The sequence below is a fragment of the Oryctolagus cuniculus genome, chromosome 2, assembly GCF_051225735.1.
Source record: "Oryctolagus cuniculus isolate XC-2025 breed Fujian yellow rabbit chromosome 2, ASM5122573v1, whole genome shotgun sequence".
NCBI classification, from domain to species: Eukaryota; Metazoa; Chordata; class Mammalia; order Lagomorpha; family Leporidae; genus Oryctolagus; species Oryctolagus cuniculus.
Genome location: NC_142868.1, coordinates 91,602,388 through 91,619,480, shown reverse-complemented (window position 1 = coordinate 91,619,480; position 17,093 = coordinate 91,602,388). Strand labels below are relative to the sequence as shown.

Here is a 17,093-nt window from a genome sequence, read left to right as displayed (position 1 = left end):
AGAAAACTGTTATTCATTTATGACTGTGTTTTGATTATTCATTATGTGCTTTATTTTGGCTGCCTGATGACTTTCTAGATGTCAGGCAATATGGAAAGGAACTCACATTTATTTCTATGCTTATCAACTTTGTACACGGAGATTGAGATTTCCAGAGGTTAAGCTTTCTCAGAACTTTCAGACCTAGAGATGTATCTGTGGTTTGAACTCACAGTTTGTTAATTCCAGAGCCCCTACTCTAAACTTGTACACAGAAACGGGATTTACTTGACATCATTTGTATTTTTATTATGCGTTTTGATAAAAAACTTGCTAATGTGAGTTGTAAGTAGTTTGTTCTAGTGAATTTTCTGCATTATTTAAAAATGTTTTATAATGTTATAGCTATATATTTATAATTTTATTCATACTATGCTTTTGCAACAATCAAATTTCTTTCAATAGATCTCTGTATATATCTATAGGTAAACGTAGATATTTATATAGAAATATATATGTATGCATATATATATATATATGCTGTTTCTCTGTTGGTATGTCCTTATTTCCTTTTGCATGTATAAGTTAATCTTTCACATCTCTTCCACTAATAAATGTTTTACTTTTTTCATTTTTTCTAGTCTGATGGATATAAAGCAATGTCACTGTCATCTTCACTTGCTATTTTCTGATGAATTGAGCATCTTTTCTTATGCTTCACAGATCATTTGGCTCTGTCCTTCTGTAACTGTCTTTTCATATCTGTGTTAATTTTATTTACTTGGAAAAGAAGAAGGAAGGGAGGAAGGAAGGGAGGGAAATAGAGCAAGAGAGAGCGGGCTGTCTTCCAGCCATTAATTGGCTCCCCAAATGCCTGAAGCAGCTGGGGCTGGGCCAGGCCAAAGCCAGGAACCAAGAACTTCATCCACGTTTCCCACTTGGGTGGCAGTGATGCAAAAAATTGGGCTATTATCTGCTTTTTTCCCAGGCGCAGTAGCCTGAAACTGTACCAGAAGCTGTGTAACTTGGATTTGAACCAAAACTCCAATATGGGATGTGGTCTTTGGGGTGGTGGCTTAACCTGCTACACCCACATGCCCATCTCTCTTAATTTTCTAAAAGATTTTATTTATTTATTTGAGAAGTAGACAGTGAGAAGGAGAGACAGAGAGAAAGGTCTTCCTTCCTTTGGTTCACTCCCCAAATGGCCGCAATGGCTGGAGCTGAGCCGATTTGAATCCAGGAGTCAGTAGCCTCCTCCAGGTCTCCCATGCAGGTGCAGGGGTTCAAGGACTTGGGCCATCTTCCACTGCTTTCCCAGGCCATAGCAGAGAGCTGGATCAGAAGTGGAGCAGCCGGGACTAGAACTGGTGCCCATATAGTATGCCGGCATTTCAAGTGGAGGATTAACCTACTGTGCCTTGGCGCCGGCCCCTCATTAATTTTTATATAGTATAAAAAAGAGGTAAAATTTTATTTTCTGACATACGGATAGTCAGTTTTGCCTGGAATTTAACTAGCTGTTTTGTCACAAATTTGTCAGTCCTCATAACCCTCCCCCCTTTTTTTTTAAGATTTTATTTATTTATTTGAGAGGTAGAGTTACAGATAGAGAAGGAGAGACAGAAGAGTCTTCCATATGCTGGTTCACTCCCCAGTTGGCCACAATGGCCAGGAGCTGGATCAATACAAATCCAGGAGCCAGAATCTTCTTCTGGGTCTCCCATGCTGGTGCAAGGCCCAAGCACTTGATTCATCTTCTACTGCTTTTCTAGGCCATAAGCAGAGAGCTGGATCAGAAGAGGAGCAGCTTGGACATGAACTGCAGGTGGAGGTTTAGTCTACTATGCCACAGCACTGGCTTTCATAAGCAGCCTCTTTTTACAGACATTAATATAATTCCATAAACCTGTTTGGGGAGAATGGACATATTTACATTGTTGAGTCTTGCAATCTATAAGCATGTGTGTTTATTATATTGAACATTCTAATTATTGATAGTGATACTTCCTTCTGTTATCCAAAGCCTTATTCAGCTCACTCAGAAAATCTTTACGGTTTTATGCAGAGGTCTTGCATGTTATTTTGATATTTATTTCTAGGCCTTTAATATTTAATGCTAATTTCAATAGAATATTTATGTTCTAATCATATTTTAAAGATACAGAAATATAATTAAATTTGAAGTACTGAATTTCTTTTGTAAATTAGTAATTTTATTTTTTAGAATACTTTTAGTTTTACAGAAAAAAGTAAAAAGTACAGTGTTTCTATATATCACTTTTCCCTGAGCTTCTAAACCCTGCCATTTTTTTCCTAAGGATTTATTTTATTTATTTGAAAGGCAGAGCAGTGGAGAAAGAGGGAGAGACAGAAAGAGAGAGGAATCTTCCATCTGATGGTTTACTCCCCAAATGGCCACAGTGGCCAGGGCTGGGCCAAATCAAAGTCAGGAGCCAGCAGCTTCTTCTGGGTCTCCCATCTGGGAGCAGGGGAACAAGCACTTGGGCCATCTTCTACTGCTTTCCCAGGCCATGGCAGAGAGCTGGATCAGAAGTAGAGCAGCTGGGACTAGAACTGGCGCCCATATGGGATACCTGTACTTCAGGCTAGGGCTTTAACCCTCTGCGCCACAGCGCTCTCCCCAGTTACTGCCATTTTTAATATCGGGTTGATGTGGTAATTTTGTTAAAATTGTTAGACCAATGTTGACACATTAATATTAACTAAAAATTCACAGTTTATACTAGTGTTTACTTTTTGTGTTGTAAAAATTCATTCTTAAAAATCCTAATAATGGGGCCGGCGCTGTGGCTCACTAGTCTAATCCTCCACCTGCAGCACCAGCACCCTGGGTTCTAGTCCCGGTTGCTCCTCTTCCAGTCCAGCTCTCTGCTGTGGCCCGGGGGAGGCAGTAGAGAATAGCCCAAGTGCTTGGGTCCCTGCACCTGCATGGGAGACTGGGAGGAAGCACCTGGTTCCTGGCTTCAGATCAGTGCAGCGCTGGCCATAGTGGCCATTAGGGGAGTGAACCAATGGAAGGAAGACCTTTCTCTCTGTCTCTCTCTCACTGTCTATAACTCTCTCTGTCTCTCTCTCACTGTCTCACTGCCTGGCAAAAAAACAAACAAACAAACAAACAAAAAAATCTAATAATGTATCTGTTGAGATTTTCTAATTTTGGAATACACAAACATACCTGAAAATTATGGTAGTTTTATTTCTTTTAATTCCATACTTATGCCACTAATTGCTCTATTGTATTGGCTAAGAGTACTTAAACTCTGATGAATACAAGTTTTGATAGCTGATGTTTCTATGTAATTCACAATTGGAAAGGAATTTTTTTTTTATTTTAAGATAAAGTATGGGGCAGCACTGTGGCTCAGTGGGTTAAAGCCCTGGCCTGAAGCACTGGCATTCCATATGGACGCCAGTTCTAGTTCTGGCTTCTCCTCTTCCGATCCCACTCTCTGCTATAACCTGGGAAAGCAGTAGAAGATGGCCCAAGTCCTTGGGCCCCTGCACCCACATGGGAGACCTGGAAGAAGCTCCAGGCTCCTGGCTTCAGATTGATGCAGCTCCAGCCTTGGCAACTGTCTGGGGAGTGAACCAGCAGATGGAAGACCTCTCTCTTTGTCTCTACCTCTCTCTGTAACTCTATCTTTCAAATAAATAAAATATCTTTAAAAAGATTAAGTGTGTAGTTTGTGGTAGAGTTTCTATAAAAGCTGTGTATCAGTCCAGGAGGTTTCTATTTTTTTTGTTTCATTAAGTTTTTTTTTTTAATTCTTGTATAAATGTTATCAAATGATTTTTCTTCATCTGCTGAAAAAATTCTAGTTTCTACTAGTGCTGCTTGACTTATGGCCTATTTTATTGATATTAGCAAATTACTTTGAAAGTAACAAATTACTTTGGTTTTTAATTGCTTTTTGGAATAAATACCACTGAACTGCATTGTTCTACCTTTTATATGTTGTCAGATTGTCTTATTCTGTCTATCTTTCCCTCTTGGTTTCTCTGCCTTTCAAATAAATACAGTAAATAGTTTTAAAAAATCATTTGTTGGTTGTTTCCATATCTTGAAAATTTTGAATAATTCTTCAATGAACATAGGAATGTAAAACATTTGCTTGACATCCTTACTTGAATCTTGTATGTATACATACCTGGTGGTGTTATTTTATTTTATTTTATTTTATTTAACTTTTATTTAATGAATATAAATTTCCAAAATATAGCTTATGGATTACAATGGCTTCCCCTCCCCATAACTTCCCTCCCACCCGCAACCCTCCCCTCTGCCGCACCCTCTCCCATTCATTCACATCAAGATTCATTTTCAAATATCTTTATATACAGATCAATTTAGCATATATTAAAAAAGCTTTCAACAGTTTGCACCCACATAGAAACACAAAGTGAACAATACTGTTTGAGTACTAGATATAGCATTAAATCTCAATGTACAACACATTAAGGACAAAGATCCTACATGAGGAGTAAGTGCACAGTGACTCCTGTTGTTGACTTAACAAACTGACACTCTTGTTTATGGCATCAGTAATCACCCTAGGCTCTTGTCATGAGTTGCCAAGGCTATGGAGGCCTTTTGAGTTCGCCGACTCTGATCATATTTAGACAAGTTCATAGTCAAAGTGAAAGTTCTCTCCTCCCTTTAGAGAATAGTATCTCCTTCTTTGATGACCTGTTCTTTCCACTGGGATCTCACTCGTGGAGATCTCTCATTTAGGTCATTTTTTTTTTTTGCCAGAGTGTCTTGGCTTTCCATGCCTGAAATACTCTCATGGGCTTTTCATCTGGATCTGAATGACTTAAGGGCTGATTCTGAGGCCAGAGTTCTGTTTAGGACATCTGCTATTCTATGAGTCTACTGTGTATCCCGCTTCCCATGTTGGATCATTCTCTCCCTTTTTTATTCTATCAGTGTTTGCAGACACTAGTCTTGTTTGTGTGATCCCTTTGACTCTTAGACCTATCATTATGGTCAATTGTGAACTGAAATTGATCACTTTGATTAGTGAGATGGCATTGGTACATGCCACCTTGATGTTATTGAATTGGAATCCACTGGCACGTTTCTAACTCTACCATTTGGGGCAAGTCCAATTGAACGTGTCTCAAACTGTACATCTCTTCCCTCTCTTATTCCCACTTTTATATTTAACAGGGATCACTTTGCAGTTAAGTTTGAACACTTAAGAATAATTGTGTATTAATTACAGAGTTCAACCAATAGTATTAAGTAGAACAAAAAAATACTAAAAGGGATAAAGTATTAAGTTGTTCATCAACAGTCAGGGCAAGGGCTGATGAAGTCACTGTTTCTCATAGTGTCTGGTGTTATTGGTAGATCATATGGTAATTCTGTTTTTAATTTTTTGAGAAACCTCCATGTTTTCCAAAATGACTGCACAATTTATGATACCACCATGAACAGCATTCAAAGCTTTCATTTTCTGTACATCCTTTTTAACCTTTATTATCTTTCATCTTTTGATAGTAGCTGCTCTGATAGATTTGAGGTGATATGTTATTCTGATTTTAATTTGTGCTTCTCTGATGATTTGTAATGTTGAGCATTTCATCATGTAACTTTTGGCTATTTGAGTATTTTTCTTTGTGAAATATCTTTTCATGCCCTTCCCCATGTCTTAAAAAAATATTTTCTTTCTCATTGTTAAGAAGTTTGAGTTCCTTGTATATTTTGGCATTAGTCGCTTATCTGATGTATGATTTGCTAACATTTCCTTCAATATGTGTGTTACCTTTTCATTCTGTTATTTATTTCTTTTACTGTACAGAAGCTTTGTGGTTTGATGAAACCCTGTTTGTGTATTTGTGCTTTCATTGCCTCTGCTTTGATGGTCCTATCCTAGAAATCTCTAAATAAAACAATGTCATGGAATTTTCTCCCTGCTATTTTCTTCTCCTAATTTTAGAGTTTCAGGTCTGTTAAATCATCAATCTATTTTTAGTTGATTTTTACCTAAAGTGTGAGATTGTCGCGTCCCTCGACCAGCAAGGAAGACACGACCCGAACTCTTCTTCAAACAGTTTATTCAGGAACCTTGAACAAACTTCTTCTTCCGCCTCCTTTCCCCTCCCTCTTATAGCCATCAGCACACCAATCAAAAGCAGCCAAGTGGCAAGGATTGATTGGTACAGCAATGTGGAAGCCAGAAGGGAGCTCAGCCATCTCCTTATTAGGAGTTGTTTGTTTCTTGCCAGTCTTTCCGGGAGAAAGGAGCCGGCGCCATCTTTAGGGCGCGGTGCAATGGCTCCCCACATTTCCCCCTTTTTGTTTTAGAACCAGGCATCTAAGGATTACAGGAGAAGGTAGGGGTCTGTCCCCCACTGCCAGGCATCCACCTGGAACAGCATCCTTTTTGCGGGGGTGGGATCTGGGATGCCAACCCACATGCAGACAGACTTGCCTTCCAGAGAACGTAATGGCTCGTTCTCTCTGCAGTGCTTTGCCTCGCACCCTGCACCCATGCCTAGCATTCAAGGAAGGCCAGCCATGCTTGCGCGACTGTCCAGCCTTGAGGGCATAAAAGGCTTGAGCTATCATGGCCTATTCCCGCCGATGAGCTGTCCTCATCCTGCACAAATACCACAGGCAAAATAACACAAGTAACAGCAACCCCGTCAAAGCTCCAAGTCCCGCCCACTCCTTCAGGCTGGAGACGGCTGTGTGGATCCAGGATGACAATCCAGATGCAAAGGAGACATCCACACGCGTGGAGTTGATGGTGTCCACGGCAAGGCGCAGTTGCTTCAAGGTGTAGTCAAATTCCGCGGACCAATTCTGCAAGAGCATCTGAGACAACTGTTTAGAGTAGTTTGCTGCCTGAGTCATGTTATCATACTGAACAGAGGTCACACACAACCCTGAAAATTTCCACTCACATTTATCTGGGGAGAAAATGTAAAGTATCCTTTCTTTGCCCAAATGTTATTGCGCCCTTGATATCCCGCCCACGGCAAGATACCATCCCCATGATTGCCATAGCAACGAGGGGCCCATCGTGGCTGAGAAGGAATGGTAGACCCCTGGTCCTTCTTCTCCATGGCAGGCCACCATCCTGAAGCGCTATTTTCATAAGTAATATTATTACTAATCAAAAAACATAAACTGCCTTCTAAGGTGTAATTTCCTGCAGGTGCATATTGAGAATCTGTATCCATGGGCAAGTAAGGGACTCCCAAGGTAAGATTGGTGGCAAAAAAGCGAGGGAACACTTGAGCGTTATACATCACCGGCATCGGCTTTGGGAATACTGATAGAATCCCCCATCTCTGCTCCGCCAGTGTCCGTTGCCTTTGAGGCAGGAGTATCAGAAGCAACGGCAGGATTCTCCTCGTGGCAGACCGCCTGACCGCTCGCTCCGGAACCCGCACCGGGTCATGTTGATCCTGTGGAAAAACACAAACAGCACCTTGTGCCCATGCCAGCACGGGATCAGGGCCACGCCCCTGGCCCGTCAAGAGATCTTTCCATTTTACCAACCCTCTACTTGGGTTTCCTTGTTACTGATGCTGTCCGCGGCTGAGTGCCCATGCACATCCAAATTTAAAAAATTAATTGTAAATCATGAATAGCTGACACATTGTGGGGCTGTTAGCCATGCCCTGCGGAAGCACAACCCATTCATACCTCTGGTCAGGCTGCTCATGATTGCACACCAGCAAGGTAAAGGCAAACCTTTCACAATCCTTTGTATGTAGGGGTATGGAGAAGAAACAGTCTTTAATATCTATTATTATTATGGGCCATCCCTGTGGAAGTGTAGATAGAAGAGGCAGCCCATGTTGCACAGGCCCCATGACCTGCATCTGCATATTAATAGCTCTCAAGTCATGTAGCAACCGCCACTTCCCTGATTTCTTTTTTATTACAAAAATAGGAGTATTCCAAGGCGATACAGAGGGTCTAATGTGTCCTAAATTCAATTGTTCTTGAACCAATTGCTGTGCTGTGACCAATTTGTCTGAGGACAGAGGCCACTGAGGAACCCACACTGGGTCCTCATGCTTCCAAGTAATGGGAATACCTTCCTCAGCGGCCCCTATGAAAAACCCAGCCCTTGGCGAGGAGGCCTCTGCACTACTTCAGTGGGCTCATTTCTTCCTTGTAAGAATTTTCCTATTCCATAATTCGGATGGTGTCCCATATCCTTCATCAATTTTTGAGAAACACGGGAGTATTCATTACTTAATTTATAGTTCATGTCTTTCAAAAGGTCTCAGCCCCATAAAGAGATAGGTAAATCCAAAACATAAGGTTGCACCATGCCTGAATGTCCCTCTGCATCCTCCCAGCGCAGCATTACTGCGCTCATCTCAGGAGTTTCTGAATATCCCAGTCCCCGAAGGGATTGTGAGGATGCCTGCTTAGGCCACTTTGGAGGCCAATCCTTGGAGGCGATGAGACTATGGTCTGCACCTGTGTCTAGTAGGCCAAGAATGTCCTTTCCATTTATTTTTATCTTCAAGGTTGGTCTCTGGTCTAGTTCTAAAGACAAGAAGGTACAATCTACACCTGTGGATCCAAAGCCTTCACTTCCTCATTGCTTCTTTGATGCACTGAACTGCAAATGCTTGCTAGGAAGGATTACAAGTTGTGCAATCCTATCTCCTGGATTAATAGCTGTTATACCTCTAGGGAACTCAACCATGATTTTCACCATGCCAGTATAATCCGAATCTATGACTCCTGGATGAATTATGAGACCTTTCAAGGTAGAGGATGAACGTCCCAACAACAATCCCACTGTCCCTTCCTCTAGGGGTCCCTGAAAGTCTGACTCAATGGCTTGCACTCCCATTTTTGGTGTCAGTATGAGTCTGGCGGTGGCACAGAGGTCCAGGCCTGCGGAGCCTGCAGTGGCTCTCTGTGGTCTCTGGGATGTCTGAAGCTGGGCCACTGACTTTGCCTCCCCTGCTGCTGGTCCCGATGGGGGCCCTGATGCTGACTCTCGAATGCCCCATATATTTGCAGGCCCTGGGGACGAGGGCCCCGCTGCCCGTTTTTTGGATGTGCCCCACCATTGCCAGAAGCAAGGACGTTGCCGTCAATGTCCTTTACCGAGCGGCATTCGTTGGCCCAGTGCTTTCCCTTCCTGCATTTTGGACAAATTCCTGGTCCTTCCTGTCTTTATTCTTTGCCTCTTCCCCTTTGTGGACATTGCCGCTTCATATGTCCCATTTTTCCACAGCTGAAACATGCTCCAGTGTTCCCTGATCCCCTATTGCCCTTTGTGATTTGAAGGACTGCTGCAGCGAGGCCAGCATTGGATAGCGGCCCTCCTATTTCCCTGCATTGTTTTATCCATACCTGAAGCCCTTTGCTCTTCCATGGTGTTATAGCGGCTCTGCATTCCTTAGTGCACTGCTCAAAAACCAACTGTTCTATCAGCGGCATGGTGCGATCTGGATCTCCAAAAATCCTACCAACAGCTTCCGCCATGCGCGCTACAAAGTCTGAAAACAGCTCGGTGGGTCCCTGTGTAATCTTTGTCAAATTCCCACCTACCTCTCCTCTGTTGGGTATAGACTTCCAAGCCTTGATGGCTATCTTGTTAACTTGTTCATACACTTCATGTGGGTAACCTGTCTGCTGGTTAGCGAATCTCCCTATGCCTAGCAGCATATCTCTGTCCCAATGCGGATTCCCTGCCGCTGCATTTTCGGCCGCTTATTCATTGGCAAAGTCAATCAGGAAAGCTCTGAAGTCTAAGTATTGTCCTGGTGACAGTGCAGCACAAGCCAACCCGCTCCAGTCATTTGGAGTCATGCAGTATCTTTGAAGATTTTCTACTTGAGCCAGCGTGAAAGAGCCGCTGATGCCATAGGCTCTTACTGACTCCGCTACTGATTTGATTATCTTTATGTCGAGGGGTTCCTCGTACCTCTGCCCTTGCGGATCTTGGAAGACAGGATAGGCATTTAACAACTCTGCACCAACCTGTTTCCAGACTCCTGGACAGAAAGTCCGCCCTCTTCCTTGCATGGATAGAGGCTCATACTGAGGAGGAGAGGCTTCAGGCTTCTCCCCTAAGTTCCCCTGGAAAGTATCATGCTTAAGTTCCTTTTTTCCTTTTAGTTGCAACTTCCTCATTTGCCAATTTAATTCCCGTACTTGCTTTATATCAGACTCTTTGTTATCGCCACACTCTTCAGACTCACTGCTGCTTTCTGAGCTACTTTCTGCACTAGTACTACTTACTAAGGAGGGGCTGTGCAACTCAGAAAGATCGGGGTACAGTTTTTTCCTAGTTCTTTTCTGACTCTCCTTCGAAGTTTTCCCTTTTTCACTGGCAGCTCTCTCGGAGCGCTCTTCCTGAAGCTCCTCCAAGGCAGCTTGACCGCTCAGAATAGCTTCACTACACTGCTCATCCTCGAGGCATGCTCGCACTAACTTCCATATTGGTCTCACTCCCCCTTCAAGATTACCCTGTTCAAATGCAAAATCCAAATCCCTGCCTAGTTTTTCCCATGAAGGGATAGTAAGGCTTCCCAAAACCCCATACCAGGGTGCAATGGTATCGCAGTTACGTAAAAACCTATGCAATGTGCTAGGCTTAAGTTTCAAACCGTTTTCTCGAAGCAGCGCATTCAGCGCCAGAAAAATTTGATGGGACTGTGAATTACCGATCATCAAAAATTGCGCTCTTTCCCTGGCCACAGGTCAGAGCTCCTTCTGCTTTTGTCGCAGAACTTCCTCTGCTTTAATCGCAGAACTACCCTCCCACTATTATTGCAGGATTGCCCGCTCTTATCGCGGATCCCCACCTTATTTTCCTGGGGGACTTGCCAGTGCTGCCCTGACTGCAGGAAGTTCTGAGTTCACGTTCGAGATGGTCCCCGTACGGGCCACCAGTTGTCACGTCCCTCAACCAGCAAGGAAGACATGACCCGAACTCTTCTTCAAGCAGTTTATTCAGGAACCTTGAACAAACTTCTTCTTCCACCTCCTTTCCTCTCCCCTCCCTCTTATAGCCATCAGCACACCAATCAAAAGCAGCCAAGTGGCAAGGATTGATTGGTACAGCAATGCGGAAGCCAGAAGGGAGCTCAGCCATCTCCTTATTAGGAGTTGTTTGTTTCTTGCCAGTCTTTCCGGGAGAAAGGAGCCGGCGCCATCTTTAGGGTGTGGTGCAATGGCTCCCCACATGAGATGAGGGTCCATTTTCACTATAATGTATGTCAATACTTGGATTTCACAATACCACTTGTTGAAGAGATTATCCTTTCCCAGGCCATATCTGAGAGCTGGATCAGAAGTAGAGCTTCCAGGACTTGAACTGGCAGCCATATCGGATGCTGACTTTGCAGGTGGGTACTTTACCTGGTATGCCACAGTGCCGGCCCCAGCTGAGAAAACTTGATCTTCACATGCAGATGTATGAAGCAAGACTCCTACCTCACATCTTACACAAAAATCCACTCACCATGCATCAAAGACCTAAATCTACAAGCTGATACCATCATATTATTAAGGAACATTGGGAAAACCCTACAAGTCAATGGCATAATAGGCAAAGACTTTTGGAATAGACCCCAGAAGCACATGCAATCAAAGCCAAAATTAACAAATGGGATTACATCAAATTGGGAAGCTTCTGCAATACAGAAGAAACATTCTGCATAGTGAAGAGGCAACTGACAGAATGGGAGAAAATATTTGCAGACTATGCAGCTGATAAGGTCCGATATCTAGAAGGTGTAAGGAGCTCAAGAAACTCAATAACTATAAAACAAACTAGTTAAGAAATGGGCAAAGGCCTTGAACAGGCTTTTTTTTTTCAAAAGAAGATAATTCAGATGGCCAACAGACATATGAAAAAATGCTCAGGGTTACTAGCTATCAGGGAAATGCAAATCAAAGGCACAATGAGGTGTCACTTCAGCCCAGTTATAATGGCTCTCCTACAGAAATCAACAAACAACAAGTGCTGGTGAGGATGTGTTTGAAAAATGTATCCTAATCCACTGTTGGTGAGAATGTAAACTGGTGCTGCCACTATGGTAGACAGTGTGGATATACCTCAGAAATCTGAATATAGACCTACCATATGACCCAGCCACCCAATTCCTGGGAATTTACCCAAAAGAAATGAAATCAGCATAGGAAAGAGCGATCTGTACCTCTATGTTTATGGCAGCTCAGTTTACAATAGCTAAGGTGTGGAATCAATGCAGATACCGTCAACTGAAGAGGAGATAAAGAAATTATGGGGTATGTACACCATGGAATGCTACACAGTGGTAAAAAAAAAAAATCATGTCATTTGTAATGAAATGGATACAACTGGAAACCATTATACTTAGAGAAATAAAGCAAGTCCCAAAAAGACAAATACCATATGTTTTTCCTTACCTGTGGTAGTTAATAGAGTACCTAAGAGGTAATCTATAGAAGTGAAATTGACACTTTGAGATGTGATGGCTTTGAATAGCCATTGTCTCCACTGTTGAGAAACAGTTTTTTTTTCATACTATTTGTTGAACACTTTATTTGGTGTAGGGATAATCATATGTGTATAAAGTTAATTGAAAATAAATCTTAGTAAAAAATAAGAATTGGAATAGGAGAGGGCAGAGGAAGTAGGGTGGGAGTGTATGTGGGAATGTATGGGTAGTGTTGGGAGAATCACTGTGTTTCTAAATTTGTATGTATGAAATGCATGAAGTTTGTATACCTTAAAAGTAAAAAATACAGTTTTACCTTTTTAAAAACACAAAAAAGAAAAACATTGTAAACAGGTAAGTTTATTTTGGTACAAAATTTTTGAAATATATGTAAACAATGAGGTCTTCAAAAAGTTCATGAAAGATGTATTATGGAAAAACTGCATGCATTCCAAGATTGTTTTTGTACCAAAATAAACTTATCTTTCAATTTTATTTTTTCATGAGATTCTTGAGATACACTTGTATATAAGATCATATTGTCAGCTAAGAGAGACTCACGTCTCCCTTTCCTTTTTTGATGCCTTTTGTTTCTTTTTCTTACCTAGCTGCTCTGGCTATGACATCCAGTATTATTTTGGAAAGAGTGATGAGAGTGGACATCCTTGTGTTGTTCCTGATGTTAGAGGAGAAGACTTCAAGTTAAATGTTGAGTATGATTTTAGCTCTAAGATTGTGAAATACGGCATTAATTGTGTTGAGGAATATTTGTTGAGAGTTTTTTTTTTTTTTTTAACATGGAAGGATGTTGAATTTTGTCACAGTTTTTCTGCATCTGTTGAGATGATCATAAGTTTTCTGTCTATTCTGTTAATATAATAAATTAAATTTATTGATTTACAGATGTTGAACCAATTTTGCAACCTAGGGATACGTTACGCTTGGTTATGGTGAATAATCCTTTTATTGTGCGGTGAAAGAAGTTGCTAGTTGTTTGTTGAGGATTTTTTGCACCATTGTTATTATTGGTACTTGTTTATAGGTTTGCTTATGTGAAGTGTCTTTGGTTGTGGTGTGAGGGTGGCCTTGTAAAATGAGGTTGAAAATATTCTTGCCTCAAAAAACAAACAAACAAACAAAAACTAAATGAAAGATCTCTGTGAGTGAGATCCCAGTGGAAAGAACAGGTCTTCAAAGAAGGAGGTACCTTTCTCTGAAGGGAGGAGAGAACCTACACTTTGACTACGACCTTGTCTAAACAAGATAAGAGTCGGAGAACTCAGGGGCTTCCATAGCCTTGAAAACTCATGACTGGTGCATAGGGAGATTACTGATGCCATAAACAAGAGTGTCAATTTGTAAAGTCAACAACAGGAGTCACTGTGCACTTACTCCTCATGTAGGATCTCTGTCCTTAATGTGCTGTGCATTGAGGCTTAATGCTATAACGAGTACTCAAACAGTATATTTCACTTTGTGTTTCTATGGGGGTGCAAACTGTTGAAATCTTTACTTAATGCATACTAAACTGATATTCTGTAAAAAAAAAAAAAGAAGAAATTATCATTTCCCAACTTGACTCTCGCTGGGATTAAACATGACAATAGGTCTGATCTGACTTCATCATCATTTAAAAAAATCATCTATTATTTTTCACTTTATGTTTCTGTGTGGGAGCAAACTGTTGAAATCCTTACTTAATGTATGGAAGGGGAGAGGGAGTGGGAAAGGGGAGGGTTGCAGGTGGGAGGGACGTTATGGGGGGGGAAGCCATTGTGATCCATAAGCCGTACTTTGGAAATTTATATTCATTAAATAAAAGTTAAAAAAAGAAAAGAAATATTAATGCGGTGTTAAGGCTCCAACTTCAGAAATAAAAAAGTTAAGACATAAAAAAAAAGAAAAAGAAAATATTCTTGCCTCTTAATTTTTTGGGGGGGAGAGGAAATTTGAGATGAGGAAGTATTTTTTTCTTTAAATATTTGTGGAATGTCAGCTGTGAAACCATCTGATCATGAGTTTTATAGGAAAGTTTTAATTACTGATTCAATTTTCTTACTTGCTGTTGGTCTGTTCAGTCTTCTAATTTCATTATGACTCAATTTTGGTAGGCTATATGTTTCTAGAAATTTCTCTTGGGTTGGACAAATTATTGGTTTATAATTGTTCACAGTAGTCTTTTATGAGCCTTTGTGTATGTGTGTAATATTTGTTACAATTTTTTTAAATTTTCTGATTTGGAGTCTTTCCTCATTTTTCTTAGTTTAAGGGTTTGTCAGTTTTACTTAGCTTTTCAAAAAAAGTCAGTTCTTAGTGTTGATCATCTGTACTTTTTTTGGTCTCTTTCATTTTTTCTGCTCTGGTATTTTTCCTCCCTTCTTCTAACTTTGGACTCATTTTTATTTAAGAATTATTTTATTTATTAAAAAGACAGAGTTACAGAGAGAGGTAGAGCCAGAGAGAGAGAGGTCTTCCATTCTGCTTGTTCACTCTCCAAATGACCGCAATGGCCAGAGCTGAACTGATCTGAAGCCAGGAGCCAGGAGCCAGGAGTTTCTTCCAGGTCTCCCACACAGGTGCAGGGATCCAAGAACTTAGGCCATCTTCTACTGCTTTCCCAAGCCATAGCAGAGAGCTGAATTGGAAGAGGAGCAGCCAGAACTCAAACCCCGGGCCGGCACTGCAGGCTGGGGCTTTAACCCACTGTGCCACATCACCGGCCCTCATTTTGTTTTATTTTCTAGTTTCATGAGGTGTAGCATTATGTTTTATATGTAAAATCTTTATTCTATTTTTAAACATTTGTCAGGGCTTTATACATTTTTTGATGAACATATAATCATATATATGGGTAATAGTGTGGTATTTCAAGAAATTTATACACTACAATAGTCAAATCTTGGTAATAAGAATTTCCATCTTTTCTGAGTAATTAAGAGCATTTTTATTTTTTATACTTCAATTTTATTTATTTATGTATTTTTAAATTTTATTTAAGTTATACAAATTTCATATACACAGATTTAGGAACATAGTGATACTTTCCACCTTACCCTCCCTCCCTCCCATGCTCCTACCCTTCTTCCTCTGCTCTCTCCTATTCTGATTCTTATTTTTTAGAAAGATCTATTTTCAGTTAACTTTATAGTCATGAGATTAACTGTATACTAAGTAAAAAGTTCAACAAATAGTGTGAAGAAAAAAAAAGCATTGTTCCTCAACAGTAGAGACAAGGGCTGTTCTAGATTATTGCTTCTCAAACTGTCAATTTCACTCCAATGCCTTACATTTTAGGTGCTCTATTAGTTTTCACAGATCAGGGAGAACATGTTATCTACCTTTTTGGGACTGACTTATTTCAATAAGTATAATGGTTTCCAGTTGCATCCATTTTGTTGCAAACTACAGGATTTCATTTTTTTCTTTACTGCTATATAGTATCCCATAGTATATATCTACCATAATTTCTTTATCCAGTCTTTAGTTGATGGATACTTCGATTGATTCCATATCTTAGCTATTGTGAATTGAGCTGCAGTAAATGAGGGTACAGATCACCATTTGATATGCTGTTTTTTTTTTTCATTTGAGTAAATTCCCAGGAGTGGGAATGCAGGATCCATATGGCAGCTCTACATTCAGATTTCTAAGGTATGTCCATATTGCCTTCGCAGAGGCTGTACCAGTTTACGTTCCCGCAAACAGTGGATTAGGGTACCTTTCCCCCACATCTTCATAAGTATTTGTGGTTTGTTGATTTCTGTCTGAGCATCTTTCTTTATGTCTGGGACCTTCAAGTTCCTCTTCTGTAGTTCTTCATAAAATATATAAAAATGTTGTAAACTATAGTAATTCCACTCTTCATAGAATGCTAGGAAATATTCCTTAGAGTTTTCTTATTGTATCCATTATCTAGCCTCTCTTTATCTGTGTTTTGGTATAATTATTCAACCTCTCTTACTCTTTTTTTTTACCTTTTATTTAATGAATATAAATTTCTAAAGTACGGCTTATGGATTACAATGGCTTCCCCCCCATAACGTCCCTCACACCCGCAACCCTCCCCTTTCCAACCCCCTCTCCCCTTCCATTCACATCAAGATTCATTTTCAATTCTCTTTATATACAGAAGATCAGTTTAGCATACATTAAGTAAAGATTTCAACAGTTTGCTCCCACATGATTTTTTTAAATGATGATGAAATCAGATCAGACCTATTGTCATGTTTAATCCCAGTGAGAGTCAAGTGGGGAATTGATAATTTCTTTTTTTTTTTTACAGAAGATCAGTTTAGTATATATTAAGTAAAGATTTCAACATTTTGCACCCCCATAGAAACACAAAGTGAAATATACTGTTTGAGTGCTCGTTATAGCATTGTACAGCACATTAAGGACAGACATCCTGCATAAGGAGTAAGTGCACAGTGACTCCTGTTTTTGACTTTACAAATTGACACTCCTGTTTATGGCATCAGTAATCTTATGCTCCAGTCATGAGTCTCCAAGGCTATGGAAGCCTTTTGAGTTCTCCGACTATTATCTTGTTTAGAAAAGGTCATAGTCAAAGTGGAGGATCTCTCCTCCCTTCAGAGAAAGGTACCTCCTTCTTTGAAGACCTGTTCTTTCCACTGGGATCTCACTCACAGAGATCTTTCATTTAGGGTTGTGTT

At 40.5% G+C, this 17,093-nt stretch overlaps 2 protein-coding genes across 2 annotated transcripts in view; one reads left to right on the top strand and one right to left on the bottom strand.

Annotated features, from left to right (window-relative positions):
• The window catches only part of LOC138843046 (disintegrin and metalloproteinase domain-containing protein 32), a 591,210-nt gene that overhangs the window by 227,217 nt on the left and 346,900 nt on the right, over positions 1-17,093 (bottom strand). The window lies entirely within an intron of this gene.
• The window catches only part of LOC127485928 (disintegrin and metalloproteinase domain-containing protein 32), a 142,503-nt gene that overhangs the window by 14,169 nt on the left and 111,241 nt on the right, over positions 1-17,093 (top strand). The window lies entirely within an intron of this gene.